At 44.0% G+C, this 20,771-nt stretch overlaps 1 non-coding gene across 1 annotated transcript; it reads right to left on the bottom strand.

The window, feature by feature from the left end:
- Nucleotides 1-939: 939 nt before the first annotated feature.
- LOC130043136 (U7 small nuclear RNA) lies at nucleotides 940-1,001 on the bottom strand. Its single transcript, XR_008795326.1, has one exon. It is a non-coding gene; the product is annotated as a U7 small nuclear RNA (small nuclear RNA).
- Nucleotides 1,002-20,771: the final 19,770 nt, after the last annotated feature.

The following is a 20,771-nucleotide window of genomic DNA, read 5'->3' as shown; positions in this document are numbered from 1 at the left end:
ACGGGAAGTTAAGTGATTAAGTGATTTTTTAGTAGTCGGAAATGTATTACTCATGTTAAACAATTTTTTTATTTGGTTTATCCCAATTATTTATTTGTTTTCTATATCATTAATTTATGCTTTTGCATTTATTATCACCTTTTGAAAAATTTTACTTTACTTTATTTTACTTCTTTTCCTGATTACTTTCTTTAATTACATAAATTACTTGCTGAATTTTCAGACATTAGAAAAACAAATGTATGTACTCAAAATTATAGATTTCCCTCAAGCAGCTTATAAACTTTATCTTACCAATGTTGAAATTCAGTATTTTAAAAACTAACTTTCAGAGTCAGAGAGGTGTTTTAGGAAGTTAGGCCTTGCATGTGTTTCTAGTTTTCCCCCGGCATCAGATAGGCCCAATAACCTTCTTCCCAAATCCTAGCACACTAGAAGTGATTTCTGAGCATAAAGCCAGGAATAAGATCTGAGCATAGCTGGGTGTGGCCCAAACCACAATTCCTGGTAAAAGTGAATAAATAGAAACTAAGTACTCTCAAATTTCCATTTTAGTTTCTTTTACTCATGAGTAAATAGAAATTTATTTTTTACTTTCAGGAATTTGTGTTATCTCTATAACAATTATGTTCTATGTTTAATCAGGCTATATGATACCAGCTTTTATTTTAATTTGTTGGTACTAATATTAGTTCTGGCCAGTCATTGTAAGTATTCTCTGTGAGCTTGAGAGAATGTGCATTCTACACTGTTGGCGGACAGTGTATTGTATGTACAACTGAACTTATTTTACGAATCAAGGATATGTCTCAGTGATAAAGCATGTGTAAGGACTCAGATTTGATTCCTGGCGCTTCTAAAAATAAAATAAATAAACGAACAAGTTTATTGCTTTTTAAAATATTTTGTATCACAACTCGTTTCGTTTGGGGGGTGAGTGTGGGCTTTCCAGTAGCAACCAGAAAAACTGCTAGACAAATTCTAAAAGAGCTGTAACACTTTTAACTAATTTCTTGATTTACCTATTAGTGATGATAGAATTGCCCACAAAGACGATGGTGTTAAGTTCTTCACATAAAAAAAGTGTCTGTCTGTGGCAGAGGCAGACTTGGGGTGGGGTTGGAAAGAGGAAAATTGAGGACATTGGTGTTGAGAAGTGTACACGGGTCAAAGGACAGGTGTTTGAGCATTGTAATACTGAAACTCAATCATGGACAACTTTGTTTTTCTCACGGTGATTTAATAAAAGAATTTTAAATACTTGAAATATTTTGAAACTACTTTATTAGGTGCATTTAAGTTGGAATTGTTAAATCTTTCTGGTAAGTCTGAATTTTAAATAATATATAGCAATCATACTAATTTCATTTTGTATTTATTATCTTCACAGGGCAAAGCCTGGCAAGCCACCAGTGAGGTATTCAATATGCAAAAAACAGTAACAACAAGTCTCACAATGGAGCTGTTACTGGTGACTGCTCGAACTATTTGTTGAACAGCGGAGGACAGTGCTACAGAGCTATTTATTATCTTAAATTCTGTTTTGTGTTGTATTAATAAACTTTCATTGACGTTCTTGTGGGCTGGAGCGATACCACAGTGTGTAGGGCGTTTGCCTTGCACACAGCCAACATGGACCCGAGTTGGATTCCTCCGCCCCTCTCAGAGAGCCCGGCAAACTACCGAGAGTATCTCTCCCACATGGTAAAGCCTGGTAAGCTACCCGTGACGTATTCAATATGCCAAACACAGTGACAAGTCTCACAGTGTTACTGGGCCCTCTTGAGCAAATCGATGAACAACGGGAGGACAGTGACAGTGACAGTGACCGTTCTTGTGGATATTACTATATATCTTTAGATTTATTGCTAACATTTCCCCCTTATTGTTTTATGTGTTTTTGTACTTAAAAAACACATGCAGCTTAAATTTGTATGTTTTTATCTGCTCTGACAATTTCACATTAAATTCAAGACATATCTATCATGATTCCTCATATATTTGAATTTATTTTGCCACCCAATTTTGCTATTTGTTTTTTCTTACTCTAATTTCTTTGTTTGGTTTTGGGGCCACACCTAGCAATGTTCAGGGGTTACTCCTGGCTTTTCACTTAGGAAGTACTCCTGGTGATACTTGGGGGACCACACGGGATGCCTGGGATTGAACTCTGGTTGGCTGTGTGCAAGGCAAGCACCTTACCCACTGTACTATCTCTCAGGTCCTCTCTAATTTTAAAATAAATTCTGGCATCTTCCCCACTCCTATTCTTTTAGACAGAGATTTTCCTCCCTCATATACATTTTTTCTCCATTGATTTAGAGACTATAAGACATTTTTAAACTTTTAGTCATTACCTAAAAGTTTCCTAGAGCTTAAATACCTTACGAATTATAATTCGGATCAGTAGTTTGGTATTTGTCCCAAATAAATATAAAATTTAGGATTTTTTAATTTTCAGTCAATTCCATCCCCCATCAATACACTAATGTTGACTCAAATATTGTTTATCATTGATTTTTGCTTCTTTAATCTCTTAGAAATTATTATAGCTTTTTATATGTATTGTTAACCTATTAAATGTTCGCACAATCTCTTCTTTTTTAAAAATTTTATTAAAACACCATGAATTACAAGGTTGTTTTTTTCTTTTTGGGTCATGCCTGGCGATGCTCTCAGGTTACTCCTAGCTCTGCACTCAGGAATCACTCCTGGCCGTGTTCAGGGGACCATATGGGATACTAGGAATTGAACCTCAGTTGGAGAGTGCAAGGCAAATGCCCTACCCACTGTGCTATCGCTCCAGCCCCTACAAAGTTATTCTTAGTTGAGTCTTAGACATACAATTTTGCAGCATGCATCCAACCACCAGTGTCAATCTCTCTCCACATATCCTCTTTGCTATCCAGACTTTCTTTTTTTTTTTTTTTTGGTAGAGAAAGTTCAATTTTTGTTTCCGTTTCTGGTCTTGGATTTCTAGCAGGACATCTGCTTGGTTGCTAGCAGGACATTGGGGGCTCACCACGTACCAGATAGATTGAGAGGGAGGGGCTGAACACATAGCCTATGGAGGCAAAATGTTTACATTTTCACTAAGGGAATAAAATTCACAAGGATTTCCATGTAAACACCCACCAGTACAGTACTCCAACCCTGACCCCCAACCAAGACCACCAAAAAATAACGCTCAGAAATTACTGCGCGTTAATATTCAGATATCATGTTTTGTGTTTATTTATTTTTGGGGGGACATATTCTGTAATGTTCTAGACTTTTGCCTGACTGCTCAGGGGAACAGGGCTCGGGGAACCCTCTGGGGTTCTAACCATGGATCCTGGGGCAGCTACTCCCAGTTCGACTAATTTTTTTTATTTTATATTTTTTATTTTTTATGTTAAGTATTTTTATTTTTTAAATTTATTTATTTATTTATTTTGAATACCCATCTCTCCACCAGTGACCGGTTCCCACCACCGTGGATCCCAGTATGCCTCCCACCCCCCACCCCCCACCCCAGACTGATATTTTTTAATTGCACAAAACTTCCAATTGCTGGAGTAGCTCCAACTGTTCATGTATTCTGTTACAACAGTTGAGCATGAAACTAAGTCAATCAAAAGCCCAGAATGGGCCTTGGGGTAACCCAGAATGATGCTCAGGAATTGAGGAATGGAAAGCATTCTATGTGTAGTCAATATTCCTGTCTATGTGTTTGTATATCTTCATATCCAGTGGTGTTCTCAAGGTACTCTTAGCTCTGTGCTCATCAACTCTTCAAACAGTGCTCAAGTCGACAATGCACTGAATTCAACTGGGATCTAAAATAGATCAGCCACATGAATTGAAAGTCCCTTCTTCGCTCTGTAGCTGAGTGGTCATTGATTAGTTTAGTAGTGGATGAATTATGCAGCAAAAATTAAATTCTTTCAAAATTTGAACCAGTGCTCAAGAAGAATTATAGAGTGGGTGTGCAGGAGAAAGTCACTTTTTCAGTTGTGTTGACCTATTGTTCAGCTATGAGTTTTAGTTTATTAGAGGAAAATATGAATAAAATGTATAGTAAAATGGAGGGCTGGAGCAATAGCACAGTGGGTAGGGCATTTGCCTTGCACGCAGCCCACCCGGGTGTGATTCCTCCATCCCTCTCAGAGAGACTAGCAAGCTACCAAGAGTATCCCACCCACATGGCAGAGCCTGGCAAGCTCCCTGGGGCGCATTCGATATGCCAAACACAGCAACAACAAGTCTCACAATGGAGACGTTACTGGTGCCTGCTGGAGCAAATCAATGAACAGTGGGACAATGGGACGACAGTGCTAAAGTAGTACAGTGTTTAATAGTAAAACACAAAACTTAGTTATTTTAGAAGTTTACTTTTTAGTTTGAAGAGTTGATATCTGTATTTATAGACTTAATTTCTTGCAATCCCTCACAAGGGCACCTGCCAATCATGGAGTGAAATAGGAACAATGGCTTAGGGTGCACAAGAATGGTGTGGTTTATGATCAATACTTGATTGCTTTGTATAATCAGTTTTATTATTTTCTATGTCAAGGCTTGCTTCACTTTATGTCGACGTAAATTTACTGGGTGTTGAAAGATAGCCCCATGACAAGTGGGCCCTAGCAAAGCAAGTCCCAGCCCATATCCCCCCTGCAGCTGCGGCAGGTTGACAACACCAGGTACCCCCATCTCCTCCTTGCCCCTGGAATTCGCCAGGTAAGGCCACAAGGCTGGAAAAGGCCTAATGAGGCATCTCCTTGCCATGGAATCCGCCTAATAAGGCCACAAGTTCAGAGAAGGCCTAATGAGGTATTTTCTTGCCCTGGAATTCACCTAATAGGGCCATAAAACCCGAAAAGGCGTAATTGACTGCCCGGTGGGATGGCCTGGTGACAGGTACAGAAGAGAGTGGCTGGTGCTGATGGCTTGTTGCAAAATGACTGGCTGCCTGCGTGCAGTATCTAATGTGATAATTCAAATGTATTGGGTGATTTGTGCGTGGGCATTTCTGAAATGCGCGGGAAGATGGCCTATAAAAAGCCCCCTTTGAAGAGGCTCGGGGCTCTCTGTCACTGATGGTTTGCGGTCATGCTGTGAGCCCAAGCATGCTCAAATAAACCTCTTGCTTTTGCATGGACTTGGTCTCTCAGAGTTCTCCTTGACAGGTGAGGCTGTCATGATCTCGGACCCTAACAGGTGTCAGGATATGGGACATATGAGTTAACTAATTTTGTGGGTGCTTATGAAAATGACACGTGTGTAGGATGTGTTTTTTCCTCGCCTGTGCTTGTGGTGGGAGGCTGATGCTCTTGCCTAGCAGGACTGCCCTCCAGATGCTGTGAATACACTCCTCCAAAATTTATTTGTTGACGTCTCCTTGTCTCCTTGGTTCATGACCTCAAAAACTTTGAGGCTCATGTGATATTTGATGTGGACTGAAGCACAACAGTACCTGTGGACAGCTGCAGAGATTTTTTGGCAAGTAAAACAGATTATATTTGGAGGGGCTTTTGAAGGTGTTGAGGGGAAGTGAGTGAGGAAGAGAAGAAAATCAGAGAGAGGGAGTAACGCGTTCAAGAAAGAACACAGGCCTCTCCGCCCTTGGGGAGAACCCCTACACACATCCCAGTATTAGACATGGAAGTATGAAAGTACACATCTCAAGAGGGCGACACATGTGCTGGGGCACTCCACGTGCTTGTGCCCCTGGGCATAAGGAGCACATAAGACCGGGCAGCATATAAGTCGCTACAGAGATTTTTTTCAAAGAACCACTTTGTATATGCTTTGTTCAAACCTTTACTCAGTTGCCCAGGGTGTCTGAAGAACTGATGTCCCCAAATCTCTCAGATTTGGGTATTAGGAGTCCTTTGTTCCTCCCAGGAAGTCACTAACGATCTTCTCTCTGGGCCTTTAAATCACTGTTCGGGACTTTGTGGAAGAATGGACGCAGTGCTAGTGACCCGAGCAGGCCTGCACACGACATGCCGAGATGGACCACAAGGGTCATGTGAAAGATCTCAGAACAAGCACATCATTTTCAGGATCAGTGAGTTTTTTTTATTGTTTTTGTTTTCTTCTTTGTATCAATTTGGGAAGGGGCACACGAAGAAGTGCTCTGCGATGATTCGTAGTGGGGCGCCAGGAACCACATGGGTGATGGGGATGGAACCCAGATTTCCACTTCATACAAAGCAAGTGCCCTTCCACTGCACTATCACTAGGGCCCACAAACCAGTTCTCTGACACCATTAAGACTTGTGCTAACTTTCTAGAGAAGGCACACTCACAGTATTCCACTATTATGAAAAATACTAGAATTTTTTAAGTTTTCATTTGACTCATTTCAGTGTCTAGGGAGATTAAGTTCCTGCATTCCCAGCATCAGGCTCTGGACTTCCTCCTAAGTTGTCGAGAGACCATAGATGTGGTGGTTGGGATGGAGCCTGGACCTCCACCGTTGAAGTCATATGCTTGCTCCACTGAGCTATCCCAACAGCCTAAAAATATGTCTATTCTATTATGAATCTTGCCAGCTACCTCATATTGATGACCTCATTCTCAATGAAACTGCAGCAATGCCAAATCCTGAAGCTGTGGTTTGAGTTCTGAAATTGATCACAGCAAGCCAGATAATAATTAATCCTATAGACCCTGGATGAATAGGCCAGCAGGCGGATCTCTGTGGTTCTCTCAGTAAAAACAGGCCCACAGAAAAGAGAAGATCCTCTGGGAGGAACACCGTGAGGAGCCTGACAGCCCTCATAGTAATTTGTGGGCTTTTGTATTTGTCTAGAACCAGTGATATCTGGGGGAGCATGGAGTGCTGGGGATCAAACCATGATCAGTCATGGGTAAGAACAACACCATCCCCTCTGTACTGTTGCTCCACCAAAACCAGCTTTGTCAATGGCTCAATAATTCACGTTTAAGGATTAAGGCTGAAGAAAATCTCTTAGTGAGTCAGAGTGAGAACAGCAGGTAGGCACACAGGGTGACAGGGAGAGATCGCTGAGCACCACCCAAAGGAACCCCTGATGACCATCAGGAAAAAACCCTCTGCAACACCAGGCCCCACAACAAAATAAAAGTACTTTTTCCAGTTTGCTCAAAAACCAAGCTAATGATCCGAGGCAAAGACAAGTGTAGGGACAGAGATTGGGGGGGGGGGGGAGGTGGTTCTGCTGCTCCTGAAAAGGGCACCCCGACGTTGCGGGCTGTGCAGCCAGGCTGGTAAGTGACAGAGGGAGATGGGACATGGAGGGTTCCGAGTCTCATGGGCACATGACAGATGAAGAAGAATGGAGCAAAGTGAAGAAACAAAGCAAGTTTTCAAGATGCACAGTTTCGGAGAAGGAAGGTCAGCGTAAGCCCGACACACTCACCTGGATCCAGGAGCCCAAGGCAGCCGGGGTCGGCAGCACAATTCACACAAGTTCAGGGCACCACACACTGCGCAGTATCCATGCCAGGGAGGGACCGGAGACACTCACCTGTGTTGGGATCGGAGATCACCCCTGAGGATTCAGACAAAGAGTCCGGCGGGAATGCAAACCACACATCGAGATTTTATTATCCAGCTAGCTGGGCCCTCCCGTTGGTCGTCGATTTGCTCGAGCGGGCCCAGTAACGTCTCCATCGGAGACTTTGTTGTTACTGTGTCTGGCATATCGAATACTCTCGGTAGCTTGCCGGGCTCTCCGAGAGGGGCGGAGGAATCGAACTCGGGGCTGAAGCATCCTAACACATAGGTCAGAGCTCAACCCTGAGTGCTTATAGTCAAGGGTTTATATAGCCATCCTGGGCTCTCAGGCCCCAGAAGCAAGCTCAAAGAAAAGAAAAAAAAACTTCCAAAAGTAGATATAACTTCAAGCATTCCAAATACAAACATGGGAGAAAAAAAAATCAATGTCATACTTCAAGAAAACATATTGTCAGTCAGATCCAGGATACATGAGACTTGTATATCAAGAAAATATTCCCATAATAAAAAAAATAAATCTTGGGGCTGGAGCGATGGCACATTGGGTAGGGCGTTTACTTTGCACTCAGCCAACATGGCCGACACAGGTTCGATTCCCAGCATCCCATATGGTCTTCCAAGCACCGCCAGGAGCAATTACTGAGTGTATGAGCCAGGAGTAACCTCTGAGCATCGCCAGGTGTGACCCAAAATGTAAAAAGACTATCAATGTCATACTTCAAGAAAACATATTTTCAGTCAGATCCAGAATACATGAGACTTAAATATCAAGGAAATATTCTCATACATCAAGACAGCAAGAATTCCTATAGGTCAAGGCATGTTATCAGTCAGACATAGGACACAAGATACAGGTGTGTTGACTCCTAACTCTCCAGTCCTGTGTCTGTGTAAACATCAGGGGCTATTTCACGCCAATTTGCTCCGTTAAGTCATATCCTCAGGGCCAGAGTTGCTTCCCACCAAATTGTACTTTCATCCAATTAACTCGTTTATGTCATATACCCTTCATGGCCGATCGACCAGGGTGAGAAATGTTTGGCTAGGTGCTCTTTACAACCAGGGTGACAAATGAGAAATGGTGGGCAAGCTGCTTCTCACAATTCATTGTACCTACGAGGACTGTCCTCCCATTGTTCATTGATTTGCTCAAGCAGGCCGAGTAATGTCTCAATCGTGAGACTTGTTACTGTGTTTGGCATATCAAATACATCACGGGTAGCTTGCCAGGCATTGCCGTGTGGGCGAGATACACTCGGCAGCTTGTGGGGCTCTCTGAGAGGGGCTGAGGAATCAAACTTAGATCGGCCTTGTGGGTCTCATGCAAGCCAAATGGCCCCCTCTGTGTTATGGCTCCAGTCCCTCTTTGATACATTTTACGGGTTCAAGCCACATGCAAGGCACTGGACTAATACCCATTGGATTATCGTTTTTTATTTTTCTCTTTATTGTGAGGATTTTCCTTTACTGAATCACCATGAGCTATTTACAAAGCTTTCATGGCTAAGTTTCAGTCATTCAATGATTGAACATCCAGCCCTCCACCAGTGTATTTTTCCACCACCGAAGTCCCCAGTATCCCTCTTGCACCCCCACCCAACCCCACATGCTGCCTGTATGGAAGGCACTTTCTTTTTCATTCTTTCTCTACTTTGGGGCATTATGGTTTTCAATACAAATACGAAGAGGTTATCATGTTTGGTTCTTTGTCTACTTTCAGCACACATCTCCCAACTCTTGGGCAGTGCTCAGTGCTCAGTGCTCAGGGATACCATCCCTAGCAATCCCTCCAACCATCATTGATCTAGTCACTGGACTCTTTCTTAAGCTCCTTATTTCTCACTTTTCTAGAAATAAATAACAGTTTGAATTCAAACAAGTTAAAGGCTTTGTTTACCAAATCAGTTGGGGGTGTGCAAAGCAGGAAAAAGTCAGTTCATTTGTACTTGAGAATTGTAACATAAAGAATGACTAGGAGTGTTCATTATTAAGAGATTAAAGTGTTAGATCTGCAGTATTTACAATAGGGTTCCCCAACCACCACTTGGAATAATTCTTGAGTGAGTAGACCAGAATAACCCCTCAGCCTCAAAGGGGTGGGATCCAGAAATGGAAAAAAATGGCCAAAGGGCAAGCTGTGAGGATCTCAGAGATGATGGAGGCATTGTTCATCCCAAAGGCTGCCGGAGATTGAATGAATCATTCAAGGTAAATTGAAATTCCGATTTTAGGGACTGGAGGGCATTTGCCTTGCACAGGATGACTGGGATACGATCCCAGCTTCCCCTCCCAAGTCCACCCGGAGTGATCCTGCCTTCAGAGCCACTGGGCATTTCTGGCTGTACCCTTACCCTCAACTCCCCAAAAAACAAGTCTGTTTTGTGAATTGAACAGAAAGGTCGATGTCAGGGTGAGCAGGTTTATGAATGACAGATGTGTCAATTCAATCTCTGTGATCAAGGCTTTCTATGCCTGTAGATGATTTTCTGAGCTCACCTCCAGTATCACATGGTTCCTTGCTACCACCGGCAGTAATCAGCTACCTGGGCAGCACTGGGTGCTTAGTATTTCCATCTTTGGAGTGGGTGCCAAAGCCAGCAGTACTCAGGGCTTATTCCTGCCTTTGCACTCCGGAATCAATCCTGCTGGGGCCAGGCTCAGAGGGCATACACGGCAGTGCTTTGGGGACCATATGGGGTTCTGGGTCTCCAACCCATGTCAGCTGTGTCAAAGCAAATGCCTTACTTATGCTACCATCTCTCTGGCCCCCACCATTTTTTTAGCTTTTTGGGTCGCATCCAGCGATGCTCAGGAGTTATTTCTGCCTCTGCATTCAGGAATCACTCCTGGCGATGCGTGGGAGATCATGGGATGCTGAGGTTCGAACCCAGGATTGACTGGGTGCAAAGCAAGTGCTTATCTGCTGTACTATCTCTACTACCCTGATTTAAAAGACTTTTCTCAAAGTAATTGTGTCATCTTTTTCCAATGTCCAGAAAAAAATCCCATGCTTACTAAATACAATGTTATTTCTGTGGTTTTGGAGAGTGGCTGGGCCACATCCAGCGGTGCTCAGGAATTGCTACAGAAGGTGCTCAGAGCACTGTATGTAGTTATGGGGATATGAACCAGTGCCCACCATATGCCAGGCAATATCCATACTAGCTCTTCATTTAAAAATGTGATTGCAAAGAAGCTGTGTAACAGTACTCCCGGGGCTGAATTATCTGCCCTTCTCCCCTTCAACACTTCCTATGTTGAAGTCCTAACATCCAGGACCTCCTAATGGTTTGGAAGGAATTTATGTAGGCAGGCAGACAGATAGGGAAGGTTCTCTACCAAGGTAATGCCAGTAAATTTCCCGGGAATAGCTGTAAGTTTGTGAAGGCCAACCCTGCAGAAAACGGAAACTAAGGCCTGATCAGACCCTCACTTATGGCCAGAGAAGCTCCTGCAGAAATAAAAGGCCAGGGAAAAAATTTCAAAGAAGACCATCACCTCTCCCAACGTCCCTAGGCAACCTCCTTACCAACAACGGACTTTTACCTAGCTTAAAACCCCACATGAGTGCAGGCTGGAGAAACCCTATAAAGGCCACCTTGAACAAAGGAATGGCGCGCAAATGCTGCCTGAGCCCATGTGCTGCTTGTACCCACATGGGTGAGCACATGTGTCGCCCACATATCCCCTCTAGAGATGTGGACATTCATGCTTTCCTGTCTGATACTGGGGTGTCTGTAGTGCTCTCTCTGCCCTTGGAGAAGCCCAGGATGCCTCCTGATTGTGTTACTCTCCACTCTCCAACTTTCTCTCCCTCCTTCCCTTCAAAACCTCCAATTAAAATCTGTTCAACTTCACTGCTTGTCTTCATTAAACAATGAATACGACTCCTGAAATTCTTTTTTGAGAGTCGAGACAAGACCCCAGTAATCTGTAGGTGAAAACGGATGTTGGAGCTATAGGTAATAGGCTGGATATTTCTTTTATTTATTTATTTATTTAAAGATTTTATTATTGAAACCCTGTGAGATAGACCCTTACAAAGATGTCCACGTTAAGATTTTCAGTCATACAGTGTTCCAACGCCCATCCCTCCACCAGTGTACATTTCCCAGCACCAGTGTGCCAGGTTACCTACCGTCATCCCCCACCCAGCCTGCCTCTACAGAAGACACTTTTCTTCCCTCTCCCTCCCTTCTTTCCTCCCCACAGTCAGCAGATTTCTTGAAGTTTTGAGGAGACACATCCACTGGTGCTCAGGGCATCAGAACCCTCGCCTGTGTGTCCTGCACACTGACCACACACCCAGTCCATCTTTTTACTTCTCTGTCCAACAGTGCTCACTGACCACATTGAGGCATTTCTGTTCTGAAATGTAAGTAGTTCACTTGGATTTTATGGGGGTTTTGATGTCCCTTCGGAACATCTGAGTACATGTCCCCATATCTGGCCTAACCACAAGGTCATAACAGGGTGCAGGTGGGAGTTACATTATCTATTCTGAGCCAGCTTTTGCAACTCTAGCTTTTACAGCTTTTAGTGTTTTCTGGTTAACTCTTTCCTACCACTTAACTCTTTCATGACTATTAGCCTGGGTGGCCCTTACAGATCCTCTCAGAATGGGAGAAGCATGCTGAAAATAGACTATAGACCAAATATGATTGCTACTCAATGCCTCTTTTGCAAACCACAACACCCAAAAGGAGAGAGAGAAAACAAAATGGAATGCCCTGCCACAGAGGCAGGGTGGGATGGGGGGGATAGGGGGTGGGAGGGATACTGGGACCCGTAGTGGTGCAAAATGGGCACTGGTGGAGGGATGGGTACTTGATCATTGTATAACTGAAACCCAAGCACAAAAATTTTGTATGTCTACAACTGTACCTCATGGTGTTAAACTAATAAAAATTTTAAAAAAAGAAAATTCAGGATTAGCTGGTAACAGGTGTAAAGGTATAAAGTGGTGGGAGTTGAGGATGAAGAGGAGATGGGAGGATTAAAGTCACAGGAATTGGGCCGGAGTGATAGTGCAGTGAGTTGGCGATTGGCCTTGCGTGTGGCTGTCCTGGATTGGAACCCCAGCATCCCAGATGGTCTCCCAAGCATTTCTGAATGCAGAGGCTGGAGTTACCCCTGAGTATCTTTGCGCGCGGTCTAAAAGCAAATCAAAAATATTGAAAAAATAATAAAATCACAAGAATTCCTGAAACATGGACTGGGCTCAAATCAGCTTTGCCCAAAAGGTGAGAGAGAGAGAGAGAGAGAGAGACAGAGACAGAGAAACAGAAATCGACAGAAACAGAGAAGAAAAGTGCCTGCCATAGATGGGGGTGGGCAATGGGAAACTAGGGAACCGGTGGTCGAAAATGTACACTGGGGAAAGAAAGATGGCGGCTGCACGGGAGCCTTGTGGACAGCAGTTTTGAGCCGGGGGTGGGAGCGGCAGGGACCTCATGGGAAGGGGGGCGTAATGGGCCGTCCTTCACGCCTGACCGAGGTCGCCAGCTGCCCCCCACGAGCGGCTCTCCGGCACGGCCACGACTCCAGAGCACAGAAACCAATCTCTTAACTATCTAACTTTTAATAGAAATTCTTCCAGGGTTAATAAGTAAAATAGCAGAAATCAATAGCAGCCGCGCGACATCATTTTATTCTTAAACCAAGTTGTAGAAAGCAAATCATTTCACAACGCTGATTCAGGATGTCTGATTGGGGGAGGGGTCGTAAACTCTATACAATAACTGTGCATCTTCTATCAAAGCAATGTATCTAGTCAAAGTAGATAGAGTATTAACTAGAACTCATCTGCCTCACAGGAATTGGGAGGGGTGGGAGGTGGGGTTCTATTGGGGTTCGCGGTTAAAAATAAGTATTGGTAAAGGGAAATGTGTTTGATATTTACATGACTGAGACCTAAACCCGAAAGCTCTGTAACTTTTCCCACAGTGATTCAATAAAGAAAGAAATTATAAAAAAAAAAGAAAATGTACACTGGTGAAGGGGCAGGTGTTGGGACATTTTATGACCGAAATCCAATCATAAACAACTTTGTCACTGTATTTCACTGGGATTCAATTAAAACAAATTTTTAAAAATAATAACCATAAAAGGGGTTGGTCCAATTTTTTAACCCTTTCTTGTTCTCTGGTTGCACTCAGAGGCTACTTCCAGCCCTGTGCTCTAGGAGAGTCACTCCTGACAGTTAGTGGGGGACCAGGCATTGCAGGGATCCAACCTGGGTCTCTGGCATGCAGAGCACTCACTCGGCTCTTATCTAATTTCTTAACATGCAAACTGGTGGGCCTGCTCAGAGGGAAGCACGGGAGCATGTGGGTGCTGGAGGACTCTTCCGGCTGCTGGAATATCTCCAGGATTGGGGTGGTGGAGCCCCGCAGCCGCTTCCCATAGAGAGTAAACAATCTCTCAGAAACAAAGAGTGGCAAATGCACGTTCACATTTGCATGGAGGAATCTAGGAAAGAGACCCAACGTGATGAACACTAGCAGAAGCACAGAACAAGGGAGAACAAAGGACAGGAGACTACCCCAGTCTGTGTTGTCCCACTTCTACAGAGGAGGAACTTTCTGGTGAGGTCTGTACCTTAGGGAGTCCCGTTACCTCCACAGTGGACGCGTTCCTGATTCTGTAGGATTTTGACAAATGAATGAACCACTTCCACACAAAATTCTAAGGCTTAAGAAGTGAGTTTACTGTACATTCAAGTCAGTCAAGGAAAACAAAACTGTACATCGCCCACCCCAAAGTCCAAGCATCTCCTCCTGCCCATTTATGACGTCACTCGTCCTGTCCCACGATGGCGAGTCCTGAGTACGATGGCCTGGTCCTGTCCCTCGCCGTCTGCTCACCTCCAGTGTACGATGGTCTGGTCCTGTCCCTCGCCGTCTCCTCGCCTCCAGTGCATGATGACCTTGTCTTGTCTCTGCACCGTTCACTCTCCTGGGTCTGGAACCTGTGCTGGCCTGGAAGCTGTCACCTATTTCCTCCCTGTTGGACCCTGCTGCTTATCTTATTGGGCTTGTCTGGGACTGTCCCCGACAAGCTCCTGAGCTTTCCTCATCTTTATTAACAGTCGCGTGCACATGGGCATGGAACTTTGCTACCCTGTTCTCTCTGTGGCCAGGGGTGAGGAGCAAATAGAGTGTTGCCCAGCTCGAGAGATCGGGGGTGTTCCTGTTATTTGCTGCTTTGCCCCCTCCCCTCCCAGCTCTCCATGACCTGTTGTGACAGGAAGCAAGACTGAGAACAACCCATTAAAGCAATCAGTTGTCCTGGTCTCTTCAAACTTCTCCCACGGCAGCATTCCTTCCACACACACACACACACACACGCACACACACACACTCCCCACCCCTGTCAGCTGGTACCCACAATTCCCTTCAGGATCAAGAGCAAAGTTCTATCTTCTGTATGGACTTCCTGCTGAAAAAGGGGGCTGCTGAGTTTTCCTGGGGCCCCTGCGTTCTCTGACTAGGGCAGGACTAAGAAGTTGACCCTCAGAAGCTGAGCAAGTTTATCTGGCAGCCAATCAGATGCTCTCTGGAGTTGCAGAACTCAGGGCGACAGGCATGAAGAGGAAATCTGAGGTCACGGTCACGGTCACGATCCTCCCGTTGTTCATCGATTTGCTCGAGCGGGCCCAGTAACGTCTCCATCATGAGACTCGTTACTGTGTTTGACATATCGAATACGTCATGGGTAGCTTGTCAGGCTCTGCCGTGCGGGTGAGATACTCTCGGTAGCTTGCCGGGCTCTCCGAGAGGGGCGGAGGAATCGAACTCTGGTCGGCCATTGTTAGCCATTTGTAAGGCAAATGCCCTACCGCTGTGCTATCGCTCCATAATTTATGACTGGCAGGAGCACACTGGGAAACCGGAAACTATTGTGTGGGGGAACGTAGCCAAGTTCCAGGGGTCTGGAGCAAGTGTTTCTGGACCTCTAATGAGCCAGGAGCCGGGGTGTCCTGGGGTTTTTTCGAGAGCACAGGTTTCTCAACTCTGACATGCACCCCCAACCTTAGTTCCTGGGGCCACAGTGACAGTACAGTGGATAAGGCAGTTGCCTGGCACACAGCCAACCTGAGTTGGATTCCACTCGAGCACTAAGAGACTAAGGGAAGCACTGGACATTTAAAACTTACATCTTATTAGAGAAGAACCCAAAAAGCCAATGCTTTTTGTTCAGGCACAGATCTGACACTTCGTGCTTTTCTTAAGAGAAAAAAAAAACCGTTAGCACTGGATCAGAAAAGTAAGCACTCTATCTCCTAGGGCAGAGACCCATATTAAAGTTTCCTGTGTATAGATGTAGGCAACATTCAGGATTAAAGTTTCCTGTGTATAGACGTAGGCAATATTCAGGGTTTTCTTTGAAAAAGCAAAGCCATAAGTTACTATCTTATGTATTCCTCAGTTAACGGAAAGGTAAGAATCTAAGACATTCATGAAAACAGCAAAACCCACATCAACCACTTTTTCTGTTAGAACCGAGACCCAAAGGACCACCTTTGCACTCATGCAGGAATACTGTCACTCCTTTTGAAAAGGTTAGAAACAAAGTAGCCAGTGTTCTTGTCAGAGAGATAAAACAGAAGTAACCATCTTTAAAACCTCATCTCCCATTCCTTCAACTTCTTGTTCGTGAGGTCTAGAGCTCCTCACATGTTTCAAATATTTTCTAGATACATCCCCTCAGGCCCACAGCTTGGTTGTCAATACTCCCTTCCTTGAACAAGGCCCCTTTTCACATCCTGAATCCAGTGCAGTTCTTCCCCACTCCAAGGATTTCATGAAGCCACAGAGAGATGCTAAGGCACTTGCCTGGAACATTGCTGACCCGGGTTCCATCCCCAGCACCCATAGAGGACCCTGAGCCAGCCAGGAGTGATCCCTAAGTGCAGACCCAAGTCAGCCTTGAGCATCACTGGCTGTATAGTGCAGAAACCAAACCTTGAAAAACCACAGAACTAAACAGAAAAAATCGTGATCCTTGTCCCAGTGAACTTTCCCCCATGATCCTGCAGTGGTCACTGAAGTGGGTTATTTCCCATGAGGACATTCATTCTGAGTTGTGGGTAAGAAAGATCCGATGACTCATTTTCCCATCTGTCTAGAGAGCTCAACTTTGTGTTGTTACATCGTTCAAGGTTTGACACTGGGCCTTCTGATGTGGGAACGAGATCTGAGATGGGGCTGAGGCTGGGATCAGGGCACCTGACTGAAGAGGAGAAGGTCACACCCGGCGATGCTCAGGGGTTACTCCTGGCTCATACAATCAGGAATTGGTCCTGGCAGTGCTCGGGGGGCCATATGGGATGCTGGGAATCGAACCTGTGTTGGCCATGTTTGCTGCATGCAAAGCAAACGCCCTACACACTGAGCTATCTCTCCAGCCCCGAGATTGATTTTTTTTATTATGGGAATAATTTCTTGATATACAAGTCTCATGTATCCTGGATCTGACGGACAATATATTTTCTTGAAGCATGACGTTGATTATTTTTTTTTCTCCCATGTTTGCATTTTGAATGCTTGAAGTTATATCTACTTTTGGAAGTTTTTTTTTCTTTTCTCTGAGCTTGCTTCTGGGGCCTGAGAGCCCAGGATGGCTATATAAACCCTTGACTATAAGCACTCAGTGTTGAGCTCTGACCTATGTGTTATGATGCTTCAGCCCCAGCTAGGTGGATAATAAAATCTCGATCTGTGGTTTGCATTTCCGCTGGACTCATTGTCTCTCTGAATCTTCAGGGGTGATCCCGGATCCCAACAAAGGTGAGTGTCTGCAGTCCCTCACTGGCAGGGATACTGCGCAGTGTGTGGTGCCCTGAACTTGTGTGAATTGTGCTGCCGACACCGTCTGCCTTGGGCTCCTGGATCCAGTTCAGTGTGTCAGGCTCACGCTGACTGTCATTGTCCTAAACTGTCCATCGTGAAAACTTGCTTTGTTTCTTCATTTTGCTCCATTCTTCTTCATCTGTCATGTGTCCATGAGACTCAGAACCCTCCATGTTCCATCTCCCTCTGTCGCTGGCTGCACAGCCGGCAACGTCAGGGTGCCCTTTTCAGGAGCAGCAGAACCACCTCCCACCCCACCATCTCTGTCCTACACTTGTCTTTGCCTCGGATCATTAGCTTGGTTTTTGAGCAAACTGAAAAAAAGTACTTTTATTTTGTTGTGGGGCCTGGTGTTGCTGAGGTTTTTTCCTGACGGTCATCAGGGGTTCCTTTGTGCGGTGCTCAGTGATCACTCCCTGTCACCCTGTGTACCTACCTGCTGTTCTCACCCTGACTCACTAAGAGATTTACTTCAGCCTTCATACTTAAACATGAATGAGTGAGCCATTGTCAAAGCTGGTTTGGGTGGACCAACAGTACAGCGGCGATGGTGTTGATCTTACCCATGACCGACCATGGTTTGATCCCCAGCACTCCATGCTCCCCCAGATATCACTGGTTCTAGACAAATACAAAGGCCCAAAAATTACTTTGAGGACTCTCAGGTTCCTCATGGTGTTCCTTCAAGAGGATCTTCCCCTTTCTGTGGGCCTGTTTTTACTGTGAGAACCACAGAGATCCACCTGCTGGCCTATTCATCCAGGGTCTATAGGATTAATTCTTATCTGGCTTGCTGTGTTCAATTTCAGAACTCAAACCACAGCTTCAGGAGTTGTCATTGCTGCAATTTCATTTGAGAATGAAGTCATGAAATATGTGTTAGCTGGCAAGATTCAGAATAGAAAAGGCATATTTTTAGGCTCAGTGTAGCAAGCATATGACTTCAACGGTGGAGATCCAGGCTCCATCCCAATCACCACATCTATGTCTCTCGACAACTCAGGAGGAAATCCAGAGCCTGATGCTGGAAGTGGAGGAAATTAGTCTCCCTGGGCACTGAAATGAGTCCATTTGAAACTTAAAAAAATTCTAGTATTGTTGATACTAGTGGAATACTGTGAGTTTGCCCTCTCTAGAATGATAGTACAAGCCTTCATGGTGTCAAAGTACTGGTTTTTGGGCCCTAGTGATAGTGCAGTGGAAAGTACATTTGTTTTGTATGAAGTGTTCACCTGAACTCCATCCCCATCACCCATATGGTCCCTGGTGCCCCACTACGACTCATCGCAGAACACTTCTTCGTGTGCCCCTTCCCAAATTGATACACACAAGAAAACAAAAAGAAGAAAAAACTCACTGATCCTGAAAATAATGTGCTTGTTCTGAAACGTTTCACATTGTCCTTGTGGTCCATCTCGGCATGTCGTGTCCGGGCCTGCTCAGGACACATGCACTGCATCCTTTCTTCCACAGAGTCCCGGACAGTGATTTACAGGCACAGAGAGAAGATTGTTAGCAACTTCCTGAGAGGAACAAAGGATTCCTGATACTCAAATCTGAGAGATTTGGGGACATCGGTTTTGCAGACACCCTGGGCAACTGAGTAAAGGTTTGAACAAAGAATATGCAAAGTGGTTCTTTGAAAAAAATCTCTGCAGCGATGTATATGCTGCCTGATCCCACTTGCTCCTTATCCCCAGGGGGCCAAGCACATGGAGTGCCCCAGCACATGTGTCGCCCTCTTGAGATGTGTACTTTCATACTTCCATGTCTAATACTGGGATGTGTGTAGGGGCTCTCCCCAAGGGCGGAGAGGCCTGTGTTCTTTCTTGAACGCGTTACTCCCTCTCTCTGATTTTCTTCTCTTCCTCACTCACTTCCCCTCCACACCTTCAAAAAGCTCTCCAAGTATAATCTGTTTTACTTCCAAAAAAAATATCTGCAGCTCTCCACAGGTACTGTTGTGCTTCAGTCCACATCAAATACCACATGAGCCTCAAAGGTTTTGAGGTCATGACCAAAGGAGACAAGGAGACGTCAACAAATAAATTTTGGAGGAGTGTATTCACAGCATCTGGAAGGCAGTCCTGCTAGGCAAGAGCATCAGCCTCCCACCACAAGCACAGGTGAGGAGAAAACACATCCTACACACATGTCATTTTCATAAGCACCCACAAAATTAGTTAACTCATATGTCCCATATCCTGACACCTGTTAGGGTCCGAGATCAGGACAGCTTCACCTGTCAAGGAAAATTCTGAGAGACCAAGTCCATGCAAAAGCAAGAGGTTTATTTGAGCATGCTTGGGCTCACAGCATGACCGCAAACCATCAGTGACAGAGAGCCCCGAGCCTCTTCAAAGGGGGCATATCCTTGATTCGTAAAATAAATTCAGTTGTACATACAATACATATCCTTGATTCGTAAAATAAATTCAGTTGTACATACAATACACTGTCCTCCAACAGTGTAGAATGCACATTCTCTCAAGCTCACAGAGAATACTTACAATGACTGGCCAGAACTAATATTAATACCAACAAATTACAATAAAAGCTGGTATCATATAGCCTGATTAAACATAGAACGTAATTGTTATAGAGACAACACAAATTCCTGAAAGTTAAATAATAAATTTCTATTTACTCATGAGTAAAAGAAACTAAAATGGAAATTTGAGAGTACTTAGTTTCTATTTATTCACTTTTACCAGGAATTGTGGTTTGGGCCACACACAGCTATGCTCAGATCTTATTCCTGGCTTTATGCTCAGAAATCACTTCTAGTGTGCTAGGATTTGGGAAGAAGGTTATTGGGCTTATCTGATGCCGGGGGAAAACTAGAAACACATGCAAGGCCTAACTTCCTAAAACACCTCTCTGACTCTGAAAGTTAGTTTTTTAAAATACTGCATTTCAACATTAGTAAGATAAAGTTTATAAGCTACTTGAGGGAAATCTATAATTTTGAGTACATACATTTGTTTTTCTAATGTCTGAAAATTCAGCAAGTAAATTTATGTAATTAAAGAAAGTGATCAGGAAAAGAAGTAAAATAAAGTAAAGTAAAATTTTTCAAAAGGTGATAATAAATGCAAAAGCATAAATTCATGATATAGAAAACAAATAAATAATTGGGTAAACCAAATAAAAAATTGTTTAACATGAGTAATACATTTTCAACTACTAAAAAAATTTGAACAAAGAAAGCTCCACCGGTCCCCCCAAAGGTACAAATAAAACAAGAATATAAATGAGACATGTTGGAATGGTCAATGGTCAACAGAGATTAAAATCTACTAAGGGATATAATGCACAAATGTAAATATATTTGAAAATTTAGGTAAAACATGTAAATTCTTAGAGAATGCATTTATTGTAATTTTTTAAAAGAGAAAGAGGATATCCAAATGATCCTATATAAAATTGAA

Source organism: Sorex fumeus, unplaced genomic scaffold (genome assembly GCF_029834395.1).
Source record: "Sorex fumeus unplaced genomic scaffold, SorFum_2.1 ptg000113l, whole genome shotgun sequence".
Taxonomy (NCBI): Eukaryota; Metazoa; Chordata; class Mammalia; order Eulipotyphla; family Soricidae; genus Sorex; species Sorex fumeus.
This window is presented reverse-complemented; position numbering and strand designations above follow the sequence as displayed.